The 21443-nt window shown below is 44.1% G+C and overlaps 1 long non-coding RNA gene across 1 annotated transcript in view; it reads left to right on the top strand.

Annotated features, from left to right (window-relative positions):
- Window positions 1–16134: 16134 nt before the first annotated feature.
- Window positions 16135–21443, top strand: part of LOC137546720 (uncharacterized) — a 33046-nt gene continuing 27737 nt past the window's right edge. The window contains exon 1 of the long non-coding RNA XR_011026329.1: window positions 16135–16187. This is a non-coding gene — a long non-coding RNA (uncharacterized lncRNA). The remainder of the gene's footprint in view (window positions 16188–21443) is intronic.

Here is a 21443-nt window from a genome sequence, read left to right as displayed (position 1 = left end):
TGTGTAAGTAGTCTTAAAGGAGAACTGGATTGAGAGGGATATGTAGGCTGCCATATTTCTTTCCATTTAAGCAATACCAGTTACCTGGCTATCCTGCTGATCCTCTGCCTCCCATACTTTCAGCCATAGACCCTGAACAAGCATGCAGCAGATCAGGTTTTTCTGACAATTTTGACAGATATAAGATTAGCTGCATGCTTGTTTCTGGTGTGATTCAGACACTTCTTCAGCCAAATAGATCAATAGGGCTGCCAGGAAACTGGTATTGCTTAAAAGGAAATATGGCAGCCTCCATATACCTCTCACTACAGTTCTCCTTTAAGACAAAATTTGCCAGGGGTATGAATACATATGGGCAGCACTGTATATCTTTAGACTGAGGCTGTTTTTGAGGAATACACTGGTCATATGAGCAGAAATGTAGAGCCTTCAAAAAGGTATTTGTGCATTATGTACTTATGAAAATGTGGGCTATTTAACTGAAGCAAGTGTTATTTTCAGGGTTTGGTTTGGTAGTTTTTACTGTGATCTTCTTTGGTGTCACAAATGTAGGTTTATCATGCTTATAAATGTGATGCTGTACTATATATTCTATGGTAGATTTGTTCACTTTCTGTTACGTGTTCATATAGTTTTTTGACATGGTCTTTGCTGAATGCAGCAAGTTTTTTTTGTTTTTTTGGAGTAAAAAAAAAAAATTAACGGAAAGGTGTGTAATATCTGTAGCATGCACTTTATAGCATGTAATTGACAATTTCAGGGAATATTATATATTTTTTTTCATGTGCCCGTGAGCCCCACCTGCCACACATTGTGCCCCTTTTGAGCCCCCCCAAGAATCTGAAGCTGGAGCCGCCACTGCTGCTCACCCTCAGCCACTGCATTCCTCCTCAGTCAGGACAGCAGTGCCACCTCCTCCCTTCTGCTGTGCAAGTCAATTGAAACACTGATGCTGTCAGAATCCTCACACAGCACAGCAAGCTGCTTTTCCCCAATGGTAACATCTTCACCTCACTTCTCCTCCTACTCTGACTCCATGCTGTTAGTGCAAACACAGTACAAACATGGCGTCCCTGTAATCTCTGCGCCTGATACAAATGTTTCACCTTGCTTCATGACAGCCACTTCTACACTATCAGAGGCCTCTAGGCTAGAGCCTCAGTGCATTTATGGAAAATCCAGCCCCGTGCATTAGGGAGAGGTTAACATTAAATTACCACTAAGGAAATTCATTAGTATTAGAAAGCTGCATAAATGAAACCCAAAATAGAATACTATCAGTTATTGTATTTCCAGTACTATGATGCCTGAGCACTGCTGTTAATGCTGAATCCACTGATGCCAAATACAAGCATAACTATACAACATCCGTTTTGTTATAGAGATCTGTTACAGCTTGCTGAAAGACAAGACCAGAAATAATGTTTATCAGCCAAGAGAGCAAATAAACAGGAATCATCTAGTCGTAACACACACTGGTGCTGATCCCAATCGTGTTTAATTTGAGCCTATGCCTGGGCCATATTACAGCAACTTGTAGCTGCATAGGCAAGTACAGCTGTACAGTATTCTCAGGTGCTGCAAATCTTTCAACTTTCACATTTTAAAATAAGTCAGCAGTTACGCCTGTCATGTTTCTGTCCTGGCAGGTTCCTTTTAATCCAGGAAGAAAAGTGCTGGGATGCTGACAGCAGCTTGGCCTGCAGTGAAAGTGAATTAAGTTATGACTGACCTTAGAACAGCCCCAGTGTGTGGCTGCCACAGCTGAAATGTAAGGGAAAAAAAAAACAGTGAGAATCATGCCTTTAACATTTCTCTACGCCACTTGGACTCTGGAGTTGCTGTAAAAACAGCAATAAAAAGAGGATTTTGGGATAACCATACATATCCCACCCCACATGACATAGTATAGTGAGTGATGAGCACCAAGCTCGGGTCTGAGTTCTGCTGCACACAGTCAGAAAGCAGTGCGCAAGAATTTTCAAAATGAGGCAATGACTGTAACAGCTGGCAGTATTACGGTGCTGTCTATGTTATTAGCAGACATCTTGTATTTTTATTGAACATTCAGAGGCTGTATTTTTATCAGGATTTATTTTTTATTTTAATTTAATTTCCCGTTTTACATGTAATTTTTTTTTGCTGCACTGTATATACTTTTTAGAGCAAACAAAATGCATAAATGCCTGGAAAAGAACACCAGTTCCATAAATAAATATGTGAGCATGTAGGGCCTCTGCTATGATGATACCAATCTTTTTATGATTATTTGTCAAGAGGGGCTGCAAAATGTTCTCCCTTAAAACAGAAGTCCTGGGATGATGGACAATGGGTTTTCTGGAATTTCCAACAGGCCAAAGCTACTTGATATGGAGTGGTAAGGGGCCTAAGTGATTTACACTATCGCAGTTGCAACATCCGCACTTCATTTCCTACCAAGGACACTATGCCTTCAGTTTGTTTCTAAGAACTTCTCAATGTGCTGTGGTTTCCTCGCACATACCAAAAACAAATTGACAAGTTATTTAGACTCTTTCCAATTGGCCCTAACAAGAGTTTGAATAACAATTATGGGAATTGTTTGTATACTTTTTCCTAATATGTATGTGCATTATGGAAACTTAAAAAAACAGGAACAAACAAACAAAACTGGAGCTTGTCTGTGCAGCATAAAATAGATAAGACGCCGCCATTATACCCTGGCCATGTACTAATGGGGTCTAAACATGGAAGAAAAGTGTTAAGGTGCCCATACATGGTACAATTTTTAATTTTTTCGATTAGATAATTTAGTTTGATTATTCCGTTAGATCGAATATAAAGATTTTTCAAGCATGTCCGATCAGATTTTTCTCGAAAAAAACGGGATAATCATTCAAATTTCTTTATCGAAAAAAAAAAATATTTTCGACTTTCATTCAGTTCGATCATTTAGATCGAATAAACGGGAAAATCTAACGTTTTTATTGTATCCTGTATGGCCACCTTTAGAAACTGTAATTAGTGAAAGAAAATTTACAACTTCTATAGAAGTGTTTTTAATTTAATTTCCACTCCTATTTAATTGACTATCTTGGCCTGGTTCCCATCAGAAAGCTATAGAAAGAACTAGCATTTTTCTATGGTTAGAGGAGGACTCACCATATTGGGGACACTTTGGCGCAGTTGGTGAGCTTAAGCGCTTGTACCAATGCTACAATTCATGACCAAGAGGCCCCTGTTGCCCTTATTTCCTGTGTGCTGCAGCCCTTTGCATTTATGTATTTTTCATGTGGAGTTTGGGGATCTCCATTGCTGCGTGCATACATTGCAAACAATTGCATAAAAGTTAGTTTGTGCTACTCACACCCCTGCATTATTTATTTATAATCCCCTGTGACCACACCCACTTCTAGTACAATCATCGCATCTAATTGATTAGATTGCATATATCTAGAGAGTTCAGTCAGTAGCTAGTTGAGGTGTTTTTAATTTCATTTTTTATTCCCATTTAGTTGACTCTTGGGCTTTTGGCATTGTTCTCATTAGAAGGCTGTAGAGAGAACTAGCATTTTTGCATAGTTAGAGTAGGGCTTACAATATATGGTGCAATCGGTGAGCTTAAGCGCTGGTGCTAATGCTGTAAAGCATGACCAAGAGCCCCTGTCTCCCTTATTTTCCATTGTGTGATGCAGCCCTTTGAGTGAGAGCACGTGGTTAAAGCGGAATATAACCCTGCATTTCAACTTTGCTCTAAAATATTATTTACAGCATATTATATGCAAAAAGCATTTTTTTTTACTAGACCAGCATTGGAAGGGTTAAACACAGACGTTTCAAGTTCCGTGGAGAGATATGCAGAAGTTCAGATTGTTACATTCTATGTATCTATTGATAAACAGTTACACACTCTTTGGCAGTCCTCCAAGCTCCTTCTCAGTCAGAGAGATGAGTCATTCAACACTTAGATACATTTCTGTAAACAAAATGTATCTCTTTTCAGCTTCGGATGCGTCTGCAGAAATCTAAAGGAACTTTAAAGCCCTGTGTAACCCTTCCAAAGCTGGTCTAGTAAAAAAAAAATGCTGGTTGCATATAATATACTGTAAATAATGTTTTAGAGCAAAGTTGAAATGCAGGGTTATATTCCGCTTTAAGAATACAATTGTCTCCATAATATTGACAGCATCTAAAATTCTGAAAATATTGAAAACACATAGAAACCAATTGCCCATCAACATTTTTTGGTGGTGTGAAGAACTATTATTAAGGCCACCATGTAAAGCAAATACCCATAACAATACGTTTTGATGTTCCCGCCACTTAGATAGTACCTCTGGGAAGAGAAGTTTGTCTTATGATAGCACTTTAAAAAATATGAATTTTAATATATATGACATTGCTTTTGCAAAGCCATAGTTTAACTGCTAATCTTCACTCTTCAAAGTAATAGCTTGCACCTATTAAAATAACTTAAACATTCTTTTGTGTACCAATTTTTTTTTAAGTGTATACAATCTTAGTACTTTATAAAGAAAAGAAAAAGTTCAGGGAAGTAGAGACTATTTTTTTTATAAATAAATCTATCGTAATTTCTCTTTATTCTGTGACTGAAATAAACCTCACAATAAGGACGAGTTAACTTCCATTAAACATTCACATTTTGCTTTGCATTATACAGAATAACGAAACACTGTTTGTAACAGGTCAACCAGTCACAGAGACAATGTAGAAGTATTTTATGAAAGTTGTCAATATATACCCATTGATTTCACAAAGACATTCAGTGTAACCACTGACTAATAGCTCAATAGCAGGGCAAGAATGACTGATACAAGATTAAACAAGAAGGCTGATGATTTAACCATTGCATAAAGCATTGCAAATGTGAAAATCCACGAACAGTAGGTGTCTGTCTAGAGATGTGAATGAACTTTTATGAAGAGCTCAAGGACATTGCATTTTAAGGAACCAGTTTTCAGACTATAATAGGAAATTGGAGAGAGAGAGAGATTCTCTAAACTCTGATGATAGAACTAGGTATTATTATTCAAGCAGCTGCAGAATTCTGTGTGCATTGTTGGCAAGTGTTTTTTTTCAGTGATTGGAAAACAACATATCATTTCTTGAAGCCTACTAGTCGCCTAGAGCAAAAATCCCGGGAAGAAACACTACATGCCATTTAATTTAGACTCTCTTCAAGGTCTGATCTGATCATTTATAATTTACCATGGATCCATGTTTGACACTTGTCTAGACTAACCTGACTATAAATATTGCCAAATAAACTGAATGTAATGAATGCTTTGTGTCAAGGCTGCCAATAGAAATAGTGGCACGAAGGATCAAGTCATATAGCGACACACTTTTCAGTTAAATAGGAAATGTTATAAAAATATATGATGATATAACATTTTTGTCTTTGCACTTTTTCACCACGTTATTCTATCTGGCCAACCAGGAAGTACAGTAGCTGTGGGGGGCAAAAGTAAAGGAGGGGTATGGAGGATAAAGGGGGGGTGGGTAAATGAGTGGTGGGCACTCTCGTCCTCCCGGGTGCCTTCGTTCTCCTAGTATCAGTCCTAGTAACTGGCTCAACTGTGCCAGGGGCCGTGCATGCGCAGAAGAGCCGACTGGCGTTACTGAGCCAGATTACTGGGACCGATACCAGGAGAACAGAGGCACCTGGGAGGATGGCGAGGGATGCATTGGTGCTTATGGAGCTGGAGGAAACCCTCAGTAAGTATCAAATCTTTTAGTGTGTCCATCTCAGGTACACTTGAAAGACTCCACCCTGCTACAGACATTGCGAAAGTTCCAGTAGTACTAGGCCTCTGCTTGCTGCAAGCTGCCTGAACTCTGGTCCCATTGCCTGTTTTCTGATATCCCTGGTCTGACCAATTGCCTGTTTATTACCTGTCTTTTGGGTACTAATGCTGTACTGGGTTGCTCTCCTGGTTTTTGATATTGTGTTTTGTCTTGACTTGCCCTTGATTTTTGATTTGGTACCGCATTCTCGGATCTGTATAAAGGTGCCCATTAACAGTACCATTTTTCCTTCAGATTCGATCTTTTGATGCACTTTTCATGGAAGCCTCTGAGGACTCTGCCATTATAGCGGCTGAAGATGTACTTGTCAGCCGGGATCACGCTGATGCTGGGCATGATAAAAGAAGATCAAAGCATTGGGGATCATTACAGCGGCTGCTCCTATGCCGCTTGGAACCTCTGTGGATCGCACTGCTGTGGGGCAGATGCCGGTGACTGGGCATGATAAAAGAAGATCAAAGGACCAGCATTGGGGATCATTACAGCGACTGCACCTATTCTCCTAGTTGGAACCACTGTGGATTGCGCTGCTGCTGCTGCCACCCCACTACGGACCTCATTAGGACCATTTACTGCTTTGACACCCAGACCAGACCCAGTTACTTTCTAAAGAAGAAGCTCCCACCCAGGCTGGTGAGATCTACTGCAATGTAATTGTAGTAGTTAGTTAGTGTAGCTGGGGAAAGGGGGAGGGGGGAAAGCAGGGGTTTGTGTAGTGCAGTGTAGCTGTGGGTGCAACAGCAGTTAGTGAAGTATAGTGTAGTATAGTTTGTGGGGGCAGCAGGGGTTAGTGTTGCTTGGCAGTGCAACTTAGATACATCTTGGGGAGGGGAAGGTCTAATAGACACCCTTGGACCATGGACGCACCCAGGTTTAGTATATTTATTTACCCTGGTTTTTGCCCTCTAAACCTAGGTGTGTCTTACAGTCCGGAGCATCAGTGGCGTAGCTACAGATCAGTGGGCCCCGATGTGGAACTTAGACATGGCCCCCTCACCCCAGTGACATTTACCTTGCCACCTAGTTTGGTAAACCCACTACCATTTTGTTTCAGAATGCACACAACATAGCATTCTCACCTATCAAGCAGGCGCACTTCCCCTTTTTTCCATTAGTGCTCTTCTGTCTTCATCCCTGCGGTGTTTCTGTGACCTGTGGCATGTATGTAACCTCTTGGTTGGTCACAGTGACAGAGACAACACAGGAATTAGGACACAGGATGGATCCTGAAGGAGGGAGGAGGTAGCATGTCTGCTGGACATGTATATGATGTAGTCCTCATAGTTACAGTTACATAGGTATTTGGGTTGAAAAAAGACATACATCCATCGAGTTCAACCAGAAAATAAAGTACAACACCAGCCTGCTCCCTCACATATCCCTGTTGACCCAGAGGAAGGTGAAAAAACCCTTACAAGGCATGCTCCAATTAGCCCCTAAAGGGAAAAATTCCTTCCCGACTCCAGGTGGCAATCAGATAAAATCCCTGGATCAACATCACTGGGCATTACCTAGTAATTATAGCCATGGATGTCTTTCAACACAAGGAAAGCATCTAAGCCCCCTTTAAATGCAGATATAGAATTTGTCATAACTACTTCCTGTTGCAATACATTCAACATCTTAATCACTCTTAGGCCTGGAGCCCACTAGAGCGATTTTGTGAGCGTTTAGGGAGCGATTCAAACCTCTAGCGCTCAGCTAATGTTAATGGATGGGCCAAATTCCACTGGAGCGATTGCGATTACCAAAACGCAAAACATGCTGCATCTTTCGCGTTTAGCGTTAGCGGTTAGCATTACCGTTTCTGCAGTATATAAACGCTGGCCTAATCGCTGATCAAAACCTACACAGAGCGATTTAGCTAGCATTTTGTTTGTGTGAAACACTACCCAGAAGGCCTTGTGCTCCCCAGAAGGCCTTGTGCTTCCCAGAAGGCCTTAAAAACTCCTACTTCCTGGTGACGTCTGCTGGATGGTCGGAAGTGCTACAGAGCTGCAGGCTGTGTGCAGAGGAAGAATTTCGGACAGGGCCGGATTTCTGGGAAGGCCACAAAGGCCATGGCCTATCAGATAAGATAAGGGCAGCATGACTTGGAGAGAGAAGAGGTCATATGTCAAAGTTAATCACTTCTTCTTGTCCCACAGAGCAGCCAGCCAGCGCCCTGCTCTGCACTGATAGCTGAATTCCAGAGTTCCCCAATTCCAGCAAGTCTCTCTCTCACAATTCCTGGTGTGTTATGACAATCAGCATCTACTGTCACCTCACCTGATGATCCATTCCTCTGTATCATGGACATACAAGTTGATGTGAGAAATACCAGGGATTTACATTACAAAGCAGATAGAACTAAGTTCTGCTGAGTTTTAATGCAGGCATTCACAGACATCAGTAAGCTCTGCTAGTTTCTTCACTTTCTCCTTTACAGCTGTGACACTAACCCCAGCAGCTGTAAATTACACTTTCTTATCTCTAGTCTACCTGAATTTATGGCTTTAGGTTTTTTTTTCTTCCTAGCCAGCAGTGGTCTCAGTTAACTCTTTCCTGGCTTATTTTCTGTCCTTCAGTTCCTACCATCTCTGAGAACTGCTGGAATAAAAATGCTGTTTGCTTTTTCTTTCATTGCTAAACGGTCACTGTCACCTGAGCTGTTACTACTTCTATGCTAGTGTGTATGGTTTGGCATCCTTCTCCTTTCCTGTAGCAGCAGAGCATTGTACCATCTTAGCCATCAGCGAAAGCAGAAAGTTTTGAATCAGGATGATACCATTTATTGGCTTGAAAGAAAAAAGAGTAATCTTTCTGCGAATAAGCCTTCTTCAGACTTTGTTCCTGTATACTGTCAATATGTTAGAGCACACCGCCATATGTACATTCAACATTTCAACATTCAAAAGAGATACATAGATTTTTCAGCAAATATAAATAAATGTCATTCAGATGCTTTAAAGTGGAGCTGAACCCTTGCACAGGACAGAAGGAAAACATAGAAAAATCCACCTTGTATGTTTTTAGAGAGCCTGTGTAATTCCCCTCATCTGTGTCTAATCTGAAGTTGTAATTTGATCTCTCCCCTGTGTCCCCTGACTGCACAACATCTAAGCTCATGTTAACAATATGTCTGCTTCCATGAAAGCAGGAAGTAGACACTGCCGATTTATTGCAGGATTTGCATCAGCTGTAACAAAGAATTTTTTTTTTAAAGGTTATTATGTTGTTGTGTATCTTTTGAAGCAGAGAGGAAGTTCTGAGTTCAGGTCCACTCTAATTACAACCAAACATCCAAATGCCCTGGCCACTAATGACTTGCGCAAGTTTTCTGCTCCTGCCCAGATGTGCACATCAACCAACGCCAGTATAGTGTTATGCATTCTTGACAAGTACATACATCAGCGTCATTTCTCAAGTATGCATGCCCAGAACACTATTGGCTGCTGTGCACATTTGGGCAGGAGCGCAAATTGCAGGAATTATTAAGCAGACAGAGCATCCTCTGATTCTTGGCTGAATGGGGGACAGAGCAGCACAACTGAAAGGAGCCCATTCCAACCAATGATCGCTAGTCAGAGTGTTATTATTATTATTTATTGTATTTATAAAGCGCCAACATATTACGCAGCGCTGCACAATAGATAAAAGGGTTAACATACAAGGTAGGACATATAGGCAACTCACAACAAAACAAGATCATGCAAATGATTTGATAACAATACAATGTCATAGGTCAAAATAGAGATTGTTCTAGTCCACAAAAGGGGTGATTGTCAGTAAGATTGCATAACCAAGCTGGAAACACTAAAGCTGGCCATACACTGGCTCGATTTGCGGGCGTTTCGACAGCAGATTCGATCACTGGGATCGAATCTGCTGCCAATCGTTCGCGCTAAACGCAACCGCCAATCCAATTTCCTCCCAAAATCGGATCGGTCTGTCGATCGCGCCGTGCGGAAAAATACCGTCGATCGCCCGCGGGTAGGAAGCGCGTCGCTAGCGCCGGCCGATCCGATCAGGTATACATTACCTGACGCTGGCTCCCGGTCATCTTCTCCGCGCTGCACCGCTCTGTTCCTGCTTCCATCCCAGCGTACATTAACTTCCTGTGTCACTGCAGTGACCAGGAAGTTCAAATAGAGGGCGCTCTATTTGAACTTCCTGGTCACGGAGTGACACAGTGTACGCTGGGATGCGGTGCGGGGTGCAGTGCGGAGAAGAGGACCCGGAGCCAGCTTTAGGTAATGTATACGGGGTGGGGGGGGGGGGGGTGGGGGGGTTGGACAGGTGGCAGGAGCAGCTCAACAGATTGTGATCGGTTTCAGGCTGAAACCGATTCACAATCTGTTTGCAGTAAAGGCAGCCATACGATCCCTCTCTGATCAGATTCGATCAGATAGGGATCTGTCAGCTGGTCGATCTAATGGCAAATCGACCAGTGTATGGCTACCTTAAGGGAGAGGGCCCTGCCAGAGGCTTACAATCTAAAGGGTGGGGGTGGAGACAATAGGTGCATCTGTTGAGAGGGTGTCTAACAGAACATATTATGGTGCTGGTGTAGGGGGTATGCGAGCATGAAAGGGTGAGTCTTGAGAGCTTGTGTGAAGGTATTAACGGTGGGGGCGAGTCTGGTGGCTGGAGGGAGCGAGTTCCAGAGAGCAGCTTATTGCGGGTGGACCTGGAAACAGGAAAACAGGGAGCGAATGCCTAGGGGTAGGATGGATAGGAATAAGGTTATGCCAAGGGTGTGTGTGGGTAGAGTGTGGGGGGGAGGGAAGGGAGGTGCATGGGGGTTGAGGGCTAAAAGGGAGTCTAAGGACAGAAGGGGAGAGGGTGCGGGGAAACAGAAGGGGGACAAGGTGTAGAAGGAGGTGGAGGTACAGCATGGGGTGATGGGGGAAAGCGAGATGGGGAGGGAGATAGCTGGGAAATGGTGGAGGGGTCAGGGAGTGAATAGGAGGGAAGGGGTACATTTTGTACTGAAGGGATAAGGTAGGATGGGGTGTGGAGAGTGGAAGCATACACAGGGGGACAGCAGTTAGACCATGATGAGATAAATTTCACCAATGATGTGGCTGAAGGGGGTTCAGCAAAGTTGCATTAATAATCAATCTGGTAAGGAGCAGTCCACAGGAGATCAGCAGAGAAGTTGGCAGAACATCAATGATGGCAAAAAATCCAGCTGTGTGTGATTGGTAGATGGGGTGTCTGGTTGATAATGACGTAACTTGTCTGGAAGTCGGCGATGGATCAGTTGGTGGGGAGTTCAGCAGTGGAGCAGCCAGTGAAGATCAGTAGTGGTGTGGTTGGTGAGGCACGGTGAAACCATCAGTAGTTTGGTAAGTGGGTGTGCAGTGCTTAAAACCACTTCAGCCTACAGCGTCGAAAATCTTAAGCATCCGAGCAATGTTCACCTCCCATTCATTCGCCAATAACTTAATCGTTATAGCTTGTTTTTACCGCCACTAATTAGGCTTTCTTTGGGTAGTACATTTTTTTGGCCATTATAGTTTAAAATTAATACATGCTACAGTAATTAAAACCCATGCATTTTATGTGCCCATTTGTCCCGCTTATTACACCGTTTACATTACGTCCCTATCACAATTTATGGCGCCGATATTTTATTTAGAAATAAAGGTGCATTTTTTCAATTTGCGTCCATCACTATTTATAAGCTTATAATTTTAAAAAAATTAATAAGATACTCTCTTGACATGTATATTTAAAAAGTTCAGACCCTTAGGTAACTATTTATGTGGTTTTTTTTTTTTTTTATTGTAATTTTTTTAATTTTTTTTTAAATACAAAAATGTATTTGGGTAATTTTAGTTTGGGAGGTAAATAGCTAATTTTAGATGTAATATAATGTATTTTTTTTTTCAATTTAGGTATGTGGGTGCAGTTTACTATTTGACCACAAGATGGCCACATTCAAAAAATTCCTAGATGCGAACGATCTCGCATCTAGGAACTATAAGAAGAAGGTGATGTTTCCTGGGGGCAGAAATACCACGCTCTCTGATGAGAAAGCGTCGGCATTTCTGCCGGAGACTTAGATCGGTGAATGGGAATTATATTCCCATTCACTGATCGGGGGGGCAGCGGGAGGCAGCGGGAGCACGCGCGGGCGCGCGCCCGATCACGCGCACCACACGGCTGCAGCAGCAGTGCCCATCTGGACGGATATATCCAGATAGGGGGAAGTGGTTAAATTTAGCTGGCTGTATGTTTAGCTGGTGTATGTTCAATATGGTATTGAAGGTACTTCTATGCAGGGTGTAGAAAATCAGCAGATGAACAACAGCCCAGAGTTGCGTGCTAGTTCACTTCTGTTCCCTTCTGGCTCAATTCTGGTATAATTCGGTTTGTCTGTTGGACAGAGTGTTTTTTGGTGGTGGCGGTGGGGGGGGGGGGGGGGGGAGCAGTAGGTGACAGTAGGCCTAGGGCACTGGAAAGTACAAATCCGGCCCTGATTTCAGAGAAATGCCTCACAAAACGTGGTTTACCTCTGAGGATGTCATTGTAAAAGTGCAGCCTCATGAAGTGCCTAAAAGGTTTGAAGACTACAAAGTTAACCCGCAAGCCAAAAAACTATGGACAGAAATTACCAAAGAGCTGTATGAAGAGGCTGGCTTGTCATGGAGTGTGCTGTCACCCAAGCTGCAGGAGAGGAAAAGTGAGTTTATTAGTTTAACCTACTATTTAAAGTGTTTCGCTATATACATTTACCTTAAATCCTTTGGTTGAGTGTTGGGAACATCATCAGTCGATACCTTATGTGACATACTGTATAATGAAGCCTGGCTGCACAGAATATGAATTAAAATCATATTAATCCTCAAGTATGTACATTACCTAATAACCTGCAATATAATCAATATGTTACAAATGTGTACTATGCATATTTTACAGTGAAAGAAGTAAACAAATTGATGGAAGAATATTAAGGACAGCTTTGGAAGGGAGCTCTTGGAAGAAGTAAAGTAGAGCAAAAGTGGGTCTGGGGCATCTACTAGGACCAAATATGTTTACACTGCGCAACTTGCTTTCCTCAGACAGAGAATGGACCTGGAGCCGTAAGTAAACTTTTTATTTATGTGGATTTGTAACATACAAGATCTTTGCTCTCATCCATAACACATGCATATGCGTACACATATGTCATGTTTACACTTGAAATATTGACCAAGCTTTGTCCTTCCATATGACTGTAATGATCCACTCAGCTGGCTGCACAGGCAGACAGCTGTTTGACCATTCCTCTAGTCTGTGGGCTGCAGGTCTCTGGAAGAGAGACCTGTCTTTTCTTTGCAAGTTCCAGACCTGTTCTGCTGCTGAGGGATTTGCATACATTGGTTATGCAAATCACCTAGCTGCCTCCTTTGTAGGCTGGCAGTATAAAAAGCAATGTTTCCCAGAGTGCTTTGCTGGTCATTCCTTCATGGTTTGTTGAAACACTCCTAGAGTGTCAGCCTTGTTATTTTTTGTCAAAGTTATCTTAGAGTAATTCTTGGGACTGCACTAGGCAGTTTCCCTAGTGCAAACAAAATATAGGTAGAAGGCTGCGCATCCCTGACCCAATACTGTACAATTGAATGGTTAATCGCTGTGGCGCATGCAAAACTATGATGGAAGCTAAAATTTCTCCATAAACCAGTATTGCATTGCTTGGATGCGGGCGTACATTTTAGTCCAGGGGGGGGGGGGGCGGTGTGCGCCACAGCGATTAACCATTCAATTGTACAGTATTGGGTCAGGGATGCACAGCCTTCTACCTATATTTTGTTTCCACAGTTCTGTAACTGCCAGGCTAGCAGCACCCATTGTGCTATCCTGTTTTGCATGGTAAGTATTTAGTTTAGTTTTGCATATGTTTTGCATCTGTCTAATTGCTGAGTGTGTATTTGAGCTATTTAAGCGGTGCATATGAGGTGATGAGTCATTCAGTTGCAGCCCATATTGGTGAGAGCTTGGTTTGTTTTCTGCTCTCTGTATTGAATGTAAGTTTCCCTAGTGCAGTTAGATTGTTATCTGTTTTGTCTGTTTTGCCTCTCTGCTGCGATTGTCCTGTCGCCAACGGTGGGTGTCAGGAAATCGTTCTGTCTGTCTGGGGGTGCTAACCAGAGCAGCGGTTGTTACTGGTAGCCCCTTCTGTTCATCTTGCTTGGATCGCTCTAGCCTCTAGCGGTAGCGGCTGTGGCTCCTTCTGATCTGCTTTCTTGGAGTATAGCTGGAGCAGCGGTTGCTACCAGCTATCTCATCTGCCTGTCTTGCTTGGATCGCACTAGCCCCTAGCGGTGGTGGCTGTGGATCCTTCTGATCTGCAATCTTGTTTGTGCACCTGGATCGCACTCGCTCTGGTGGAAAGAGCAGTGGATCTTCCCTTTCTTGTTCCTGAACCCAGATCGCACTCGCTCTGACGGAAAGAGCAGTGGATCTCTCCTTTCTTATTCCTGTTTTCCGTTTGTCTGTTTTGTCTGATACGAACGCTTGCTGTAGGCTCGGTGAGGTAACCGTTAAGCAAGCGCTCACGTTCTCTGTTTCGTGTTTGTCTGTCGGTGGTTAGTTAGGCGTGCTTGTCTCTGTTGCGCTTAACGTGAGATCACACTGTAAACGCGTTCGCTGTTGCGAATGAGTGCAGTGTTCGCGTTTAGTTAGCGTTTGTTGTTTTCGTTGTTTTCTCATTGTTGTTTGCTGTGCCTTTGCTCCTCTCGTGTTCTGTTCTGATCTGTCTTGTGTCACTTCTGGCGATCGCCTTTCTCGCGATCGCGTTCTTGCTTTTGTTTCTGTTGATGTGTGTTCACCGTCGCAGGGTCGCGACTAGATTGGTGCACACACATTCATCCTGTATCTGTGCTCCTTCTCTTTAAGGGCTGTTCAGGCCCGCATTGTCTTAGTTCTGTACAATTCTCATCTGGCATTTGTGGCTGTGCAGAGGCTGTGCTCGTCTGTACTCCACAGCGCCATCTGCCGGTGGGAATTGCCCTCTGCTGGTGCATTGCACCTAGCCTGGGTTCACTTAATTATATGCTTGTGGAAGGTTTTCGTTGTGTCAGTGCGCATCTCGTGCGCTGACAACGAAAACGATTCCGCGAACGTTACAAGGACACAAGATAATATTTCTGCTGATGTGCCGGTCATAGTTGACGAAGCTGATGATAAAGATGGCATGGACAATACTTCTGTACCTTTATTCTCAGTATCAGACACACAAAGTGATGACACCTCAAACACTAGTAGTGTCACAGTACTGTCTCCTTCACATTCAAGTAGTAGTGTCCCATAAGTGTCTCCTTCACAGGCAACTACATCTGCCTAAAAACCTGCAAAAGTAACAGGAAGAGGAAGGCACAGAGCTGCACTTACTACTGGACAAACCTGTTTTGAGACCGGCGTACTAAGTTCCATGCAGGAAGCAGTATGTGCATTATATTACGCTAGATGTGATCATTATAATTTTGCAGTCAGTCTAATACCCTATATGAAGATAGTCCCTGAAGAGAAAATCTTAGACCTTCGACAGGGTATTCTTGATCTCATCAAAAAAAATATCACCTCCCAGTCATCTAATACAGTGGACTAATCACACAGCTCTTCTTCCAGCACACCTTCACAATCACCTCCAGTGCCTATTCCGCCATATCCCAATCAACCACCCTATGGGCACTTGCAATACAATCAGAGACAGGGTTACTACCCAAGTGAACAGGATGCAGCATACCACAATTACCCATATAGGCCTCCAAGTCACATGGGCTATTACCCACCTTACCAAGCTCCTTATAATGTTAATCAGCAAACCCAAGAGCCTGTTATGTACACTGATCTTACACAAACAAGGCCACAACAAGCAACTGAGAATACTGCTTCCATCAAAAGTTCATTTGTGGACCTGCTCAGACGAGATGATGTCTAATTATTAGTTTGATTTTGGCACCAATATGCAAGTTAAAGTAAGGTTTGTTAGGCGCAGCCTGAGATCCCATTACAGTTCTTATGACCCAAAAAATTATAACTTGTAGTATTAAAGGACCTCTATGGCAAAAAATGTAACATTTAAAATACATACAAATAAAAAATATGTTTCTCGCAGAGTAAAATGAGCCATAAATGACTTGCTCCTATGTTGCTGTCACTTACAGTAAGCAGTAGAAAACTGACAGACCCGACAGGTTTTGGAGTAGTCCATCTCTTCATGGGGGATTCTCCACCAGGCTTTTATTATTTATAAAGAGCCAATCCCTGAAAAAAGATTTATATAAACATGCAGACTGTTCCCCTACCTGTTTGCACACTTTTTGGCAGTTGGGCAGACCAACTGCCATTCACTAAGGAGATGGACTAGTGCAAAACCTGTCGGTTGTGTCAGATTTCTGCTGCTTACTGTAAGTGACAGCAACATAGGAGAAAAATAATTTATGGCTCATTCTACACTGGAAGAAACATACCGTATATACTCGAGTGTAAGCCGACCCGAGTATAAGCCGACCCCCCAACTTATACCCTAAAAAAAAAATGGATAAATTATAGACTCGAGTATAAGCCGGGGTATATCCAGTATAGGTAGCCAGGTGTAGATGTCTGCAGTATAGGTAGCCAGCCATTGGTGCTCTAGTATAGGTAGCCATGTGTAGATGTCTGCAGTATAGGTTGGCTTCCATAGGTGCTCTAGTATAGGTGGCCAGGTGTAGATGTCTGCAGTATAGGTAGCCAGCCATAGGTGCTCCAGTATAGGTGGCCAGGTGTAGATGTCTGCAGTATAGGTAGCCAGCCATAGGTGCTCTAGTATAGGTGGCCAGGAGTAGATGTAGGCAGTATAGGTAGCCAGCCATAGGTGCTCTAGTATAAGTAGCCAGGTGTAGATGTCTGCAGTATAGGTAGCCATCCATAGGTGATCTAACATAGGTGGCCAGGTGTAGATGTCTGCAGTATAGGTAGCCAGCCATAGGTGATCTTACATAGGTGGCCAGGTGTAGATGTCTCTAATATAGGTAGTCAGCTATAGGTGCTTTAGTATAAGTAGCCAGGTGTAGATGTCTGCAGTATAGGTAGCCAGCCATAGGTAATGTGTAGATGTCTGCAGTATAGGTAGCCATCCATAGGTGATCTAACATAGGTGGCCAGGTGTAGATGTCTGCAGTATAGGTAGCCAGCCTATAGGTGATCTTACATAGTTGGCCAGGTGTTAATGTCTCTAATATAGGTAGTCAGCCATAGGTGTGCCCCTTTCCCCATAGGCAGTGTGCCCCCCTTCCTCCCCTTGCAGGCTGAAAGATTATATAGAAGTAGAGGGGATCAGCGAGACTCAGCCGCGGGCCGACTTTTCCCTCTTGTTGGGTCCCCTCTCACGCCTGAAATAAAAGCAGCAGCAGCGGCGGCAGCTCGGTGCCTCACCTTCGGGGCGGCTCCAGGCAAAGATCAAATGTCTCCGGGCTCCTCCGTGTACATCGTGGCTAACAGGAAGTAGTAATCACACTACTTCCTGTTAGCCGCAATGTACATGGAGGAGCCCGGAGACATTTGATCTTTGCCTGGAGCCGCCCGGAAGGTGAGACACCCAGCTGCCGCGGCCGCTGCTGCTGCTCTTATTTCAGGCGTGGAGAGGGGACCCGACAAGAGGGAAGAGACGGCCTGCGGCTTAGTCCCACTGTTCCGCTAATCCCCTCTCCTATCTAATCTTTCAGCCTGCGGGGAGGGGAGTAGGGAAGAGAGGAGGAGGGGTGCGCATTGCCTGCAGGGGAAGTGGAGGCGAACTGCCTGCGGGGGAGGTATGCCTGGCCACCTATACTCTCTCGAGTATAAGCCGAGACCCCCACTTTGGGACCACTTTTTGGGTCCCAAAAACTCGGCTTATACTCGAGTATATACGATACTTCTTATTTGTATGTGTTTACGTTATGTTAAATTTGTGTTGTTGAACATTGAACAATTTTACCTTTCTAAAACTATTATGTGAGTACATATGTGCACACGATACATCACTCCAAAAATACTGTGGGTTATGTGTGCTTCATACAGATACAAAGTTGATTTTGAGGTTGTTAAGTAAACTACCACTATTGTTTCTGTGTGACTACTTTTATTATTATTATTATTATAATAATTAATGTATTGTGTGAAGTATGTGATGCTGCCACTCATACAGGTGTGTAGTCCCCTTTAAAAGCTCAAAAAATCCTACACATTGGCTAAAATTGGATAAAAAAAAATTGAATCAACCAATCAAATTGCAAATCGCTTTCGCTCACAAACCGCTATGCACTTTTTGCAAAACGCTCACCAAAATGCCAGAAAACGCTGATGAAATCGCTAACAAAATGCTCATACAAAACGCTAGCGATTGCGATTAGCGATTGCGTTTTGTAGTGGGTTCCAGACCTCACTGCAAAGAACCCTTTCCTAAATAAATTTCTAAAACGTTTTTCCTCCTGATCATGTCCTCCAGTCCTTTGTGAAGGCCTAGGGACAAAAAGCTCATCCGCCAAGCCTTTATATTGCCCTCTGACATATTTATACATGTTAATTAGATCCACTCTAAGTCTTTCTCCAGACTAAATAAACCCAGTTTATCTAACCTTTCTTTTCTCATGCCCACCGCTCCCCCATTATCCTCCATCCCCTTCCTTTATTGTGCCCACTGCAGCCACTTCCTGGCTGGCCGGGTCGGGCATTAGTGTGTATGTGCAGAGCGCTCGCAGGCAGCAGGCACATGATCAAGGATGTACACAGCTGGGCCAGCACCTGCACACTAATGCCTGACTGGGCCGAACAGGAAGTGGCTGCGGGGGCATTTGCTTAGTAAAGGTAGGGGGAGCGATGGGCATGAGAACTACATCATATACATTCCTGCTCCCCCATTTTACTTTTTACTACAGGTCTTGTATCCTTCAATGATTTCTGGGTAGCTGCACTCACTATTGCATAGGCAACTCCATCGAATAAAGTGCGCCGCGGCTAAAAAGTGTGTGTGGCAAAGACGTGATGTGGGTGAGGCCAAATACTAGCAATATACAGGTAGTCCCCAGTTAACATATCAGATAGGGTACAGGTGGTGACCTCAGTATACGTAGCGAGCTATTGGTGCTGCAGTATAGGTAGCCAGGTACAGGTGGTGGCCTCAGTAAAGGTAGTGAGCTATAGGTGCTGGATATAGGTAGCCAGAAACAGGTGGGGTCCTCAGTATAGGTAGTGAGCTATAGGTGCTGCATATAGGTAGCCAGGTACAGGTAGGACCCTCAGTATAGGTAGCGAATTATAGGTGCTGCAGTAGGTAGCCAGGTACATGTGGTGCCCTCAGTATAGGTAGTGAGCTATAGGTGCTGGATATAGGTAACCAGAGACAGGTGGGGTCCTCAGTATACCTATATGAGGTGGTGAGCTATAAGTGCTGCATATAGGTAGCCAGGTACAGGTAGGACCCTCAGTATAGGTAGTGAGCTATAGGTGCTGCATATAGGTAACCAGGTACAGGTGGTGACCTCAGTTATAGGTAACCAGGTACAGGTGGTGACCTCAGTATAGGTAGTGAGCTATAGGTGTTGGCTACCTATAACCAGGTACAGGTGGGGACCTAAGTATAGCTAGTGAGCTATAGGTGCTGCATCTGGGTAGCCAGGTACAGGTGGGGTCCTCAGTATAGGTAGTGAGCTATAGGTGCTGCATATAGGTAGCCAGGAACAGGTGGGGTCCTCAGTATAGGTAGTGAGCCATAGGTGCTGCATATAGGTAGCCAGGTACAGGTGGGGCCCTCAGTAAAGGTAGTGAGCTATAGGTGCTGCATATAGGTAGCCAGGTACAGGTGGGGCTCTCGGTATAGGTAGTGCATATAGGTAGCCAGGTACAGGTGGGGCTCTTGGTATAGGTAGTGAGCTATAGGTGTTGCATATAGATAGCCAGGTACAGGTGGGGCTCTCAGTATAGGTAGTGAGCTATAGGTGCTGCATATAGGTAGCCAGGTGCAGGTAGGGCTCTCAGTATAGGTAGTGAGCTATAAGTGCTGGAGCTGCTGCATATAGTAGTCAGAGGTGGTGCCCAGCCCAGGCAGTGTGACTTACTTGAATCCTCGTTCCAACACAGACTCCTCTCAGCGCGCTCTCCCGCTCTTCCCACACTCTCCTCCTGTTGCCATCTCACCGTATCCTATGCCATGGTTACTTCTGGCAGCACCTCTGACGTCATTGGAGGCACCGCTGGGTAACCATGGAAACAAGACGCCAGCGGCGGCTACAGGAGGAGAAAATGAGCAGCCTGGTGATAGGAGGAGAGCGGGCGAGTGGAGTCCGCGCAGGAGCAAGGTTGTGTAAGTAATTTTCACTGCGAACCCCTGGGACTACACAGAGCAGGTCGGCAGCCACCAGCAGCAGAGCAAGGCCCCCCGCCACAGTGAGGCCCAAAGTGGAGGCTTTCCTCGCTTGTACGCTGGCGGTGCCCCTGAAGTTGTACATACTGGGCTCAGTGTAATTGGTACATTACTCATGTCTATCATGCTGTACTCAAAGGAATTGTCAGCCAAATAATGCTGCCCCATGATATAGTTACTCTGGGCTTCTTCTGGCCCCTTGCAGCCGACATGTCTCGCGCCACAGCTCCGCTCCCAGTCGCTGGCCCGGGGTCCCCACCAGTGCAGAGGCCAACCTCGAGGTTGTCCTCTACTGCTCTTACGCGAGCGCCGCTGTCAATCAAGTCCACGTTGTCTGCAGTGTACTGCGCAGATTGCAGGCGGTGCTCGCACAGGTGCAGTAGAGGAGGTCAGCCTCTGCAGCGGTAGGAACCCCAGGCCGGCAGCTGGGAGTGGAGATGCTGCGAGGGACATGTCGGCTGCAAGGGGCCGGAGGAAGCCTCAGGTAAGTATATCAAGGGGCAGCATTATTTGGCTGACAATTTCTTTAAGTTGTGCAGCTTCTGTAACTTCCAGGATCAGGTTGTTGGAACTGGCTAGTAAGTTTGTCTCAAATACCCTCATTGATTATCCTAAAGCTTTTTGATATTAGTAACTTCCTACTTCATTACTATAACTTCAAGAATAATTACAGACAAGATGGGAAAACCTTTCTTCCGTGGAGCTCTGTGTATTGTAGGAATTACTGGCAACCTTGTTTTAGCTGGCTTACAAATAGCATGTCACATGTGCTGTATGTATAAACCTCAGCGCTGTTCTGTCACCCCAACCATTCTCATTATTATTATTATTATTTATTAGATTTATATAGCGCCAACATATTATGCAGCGCTGTACAATAAATAGGATTACAGACAATGATAACAGGGTTGACAGAACAATACAGGTAATAGACAATAGATACAACAATACAGGTAATAGCAATAAGATACACAACACAATGCAGATAATAGTACAATGCCAGATCATAAACTGGAATGGTAGTGGTAAAAAATTACCAGTTCCAAATTCTGGGTAAAGTGCACACAGTCAAGTATGATACACAAGGGAAGAGGGCCCTGCCAAAGGCTTACAATCTAGAGGGAGGGGCTGGTGACACAAAAGGAGGGGGTGCATCAAGAAGTTATTGGCATTATCATGAAGCCTGCAGACACCCAGTGCTCAACAAAGGTGTACAGTGTCCACCACCAAGGGACACAACAATATGCCAGGCTCAGTAGGATTTTGTTCACAGGGGGTTACA

Source organism: Hyperolius riggenbachi, chromosome 1 (genome assembly GCF_040937935.1).
Source record: "Hyperolius riggenbachi isolate aHypRig1 chromosome 1, aHypRig1.pri, whole genome shotgun sequence".
Taxonomy (NCBI): Eukaryota; Metazoa; Chordata; class Amphibia; order Anura; family Hyperoliidae; genus Hyperolius; species Hyperolius riggenbachi.
The sequence above is the reverse complement of the archived record's forward strand: the minus strand, read 5'-3'. Positions and strand labels throughout refer to the sequence as shown.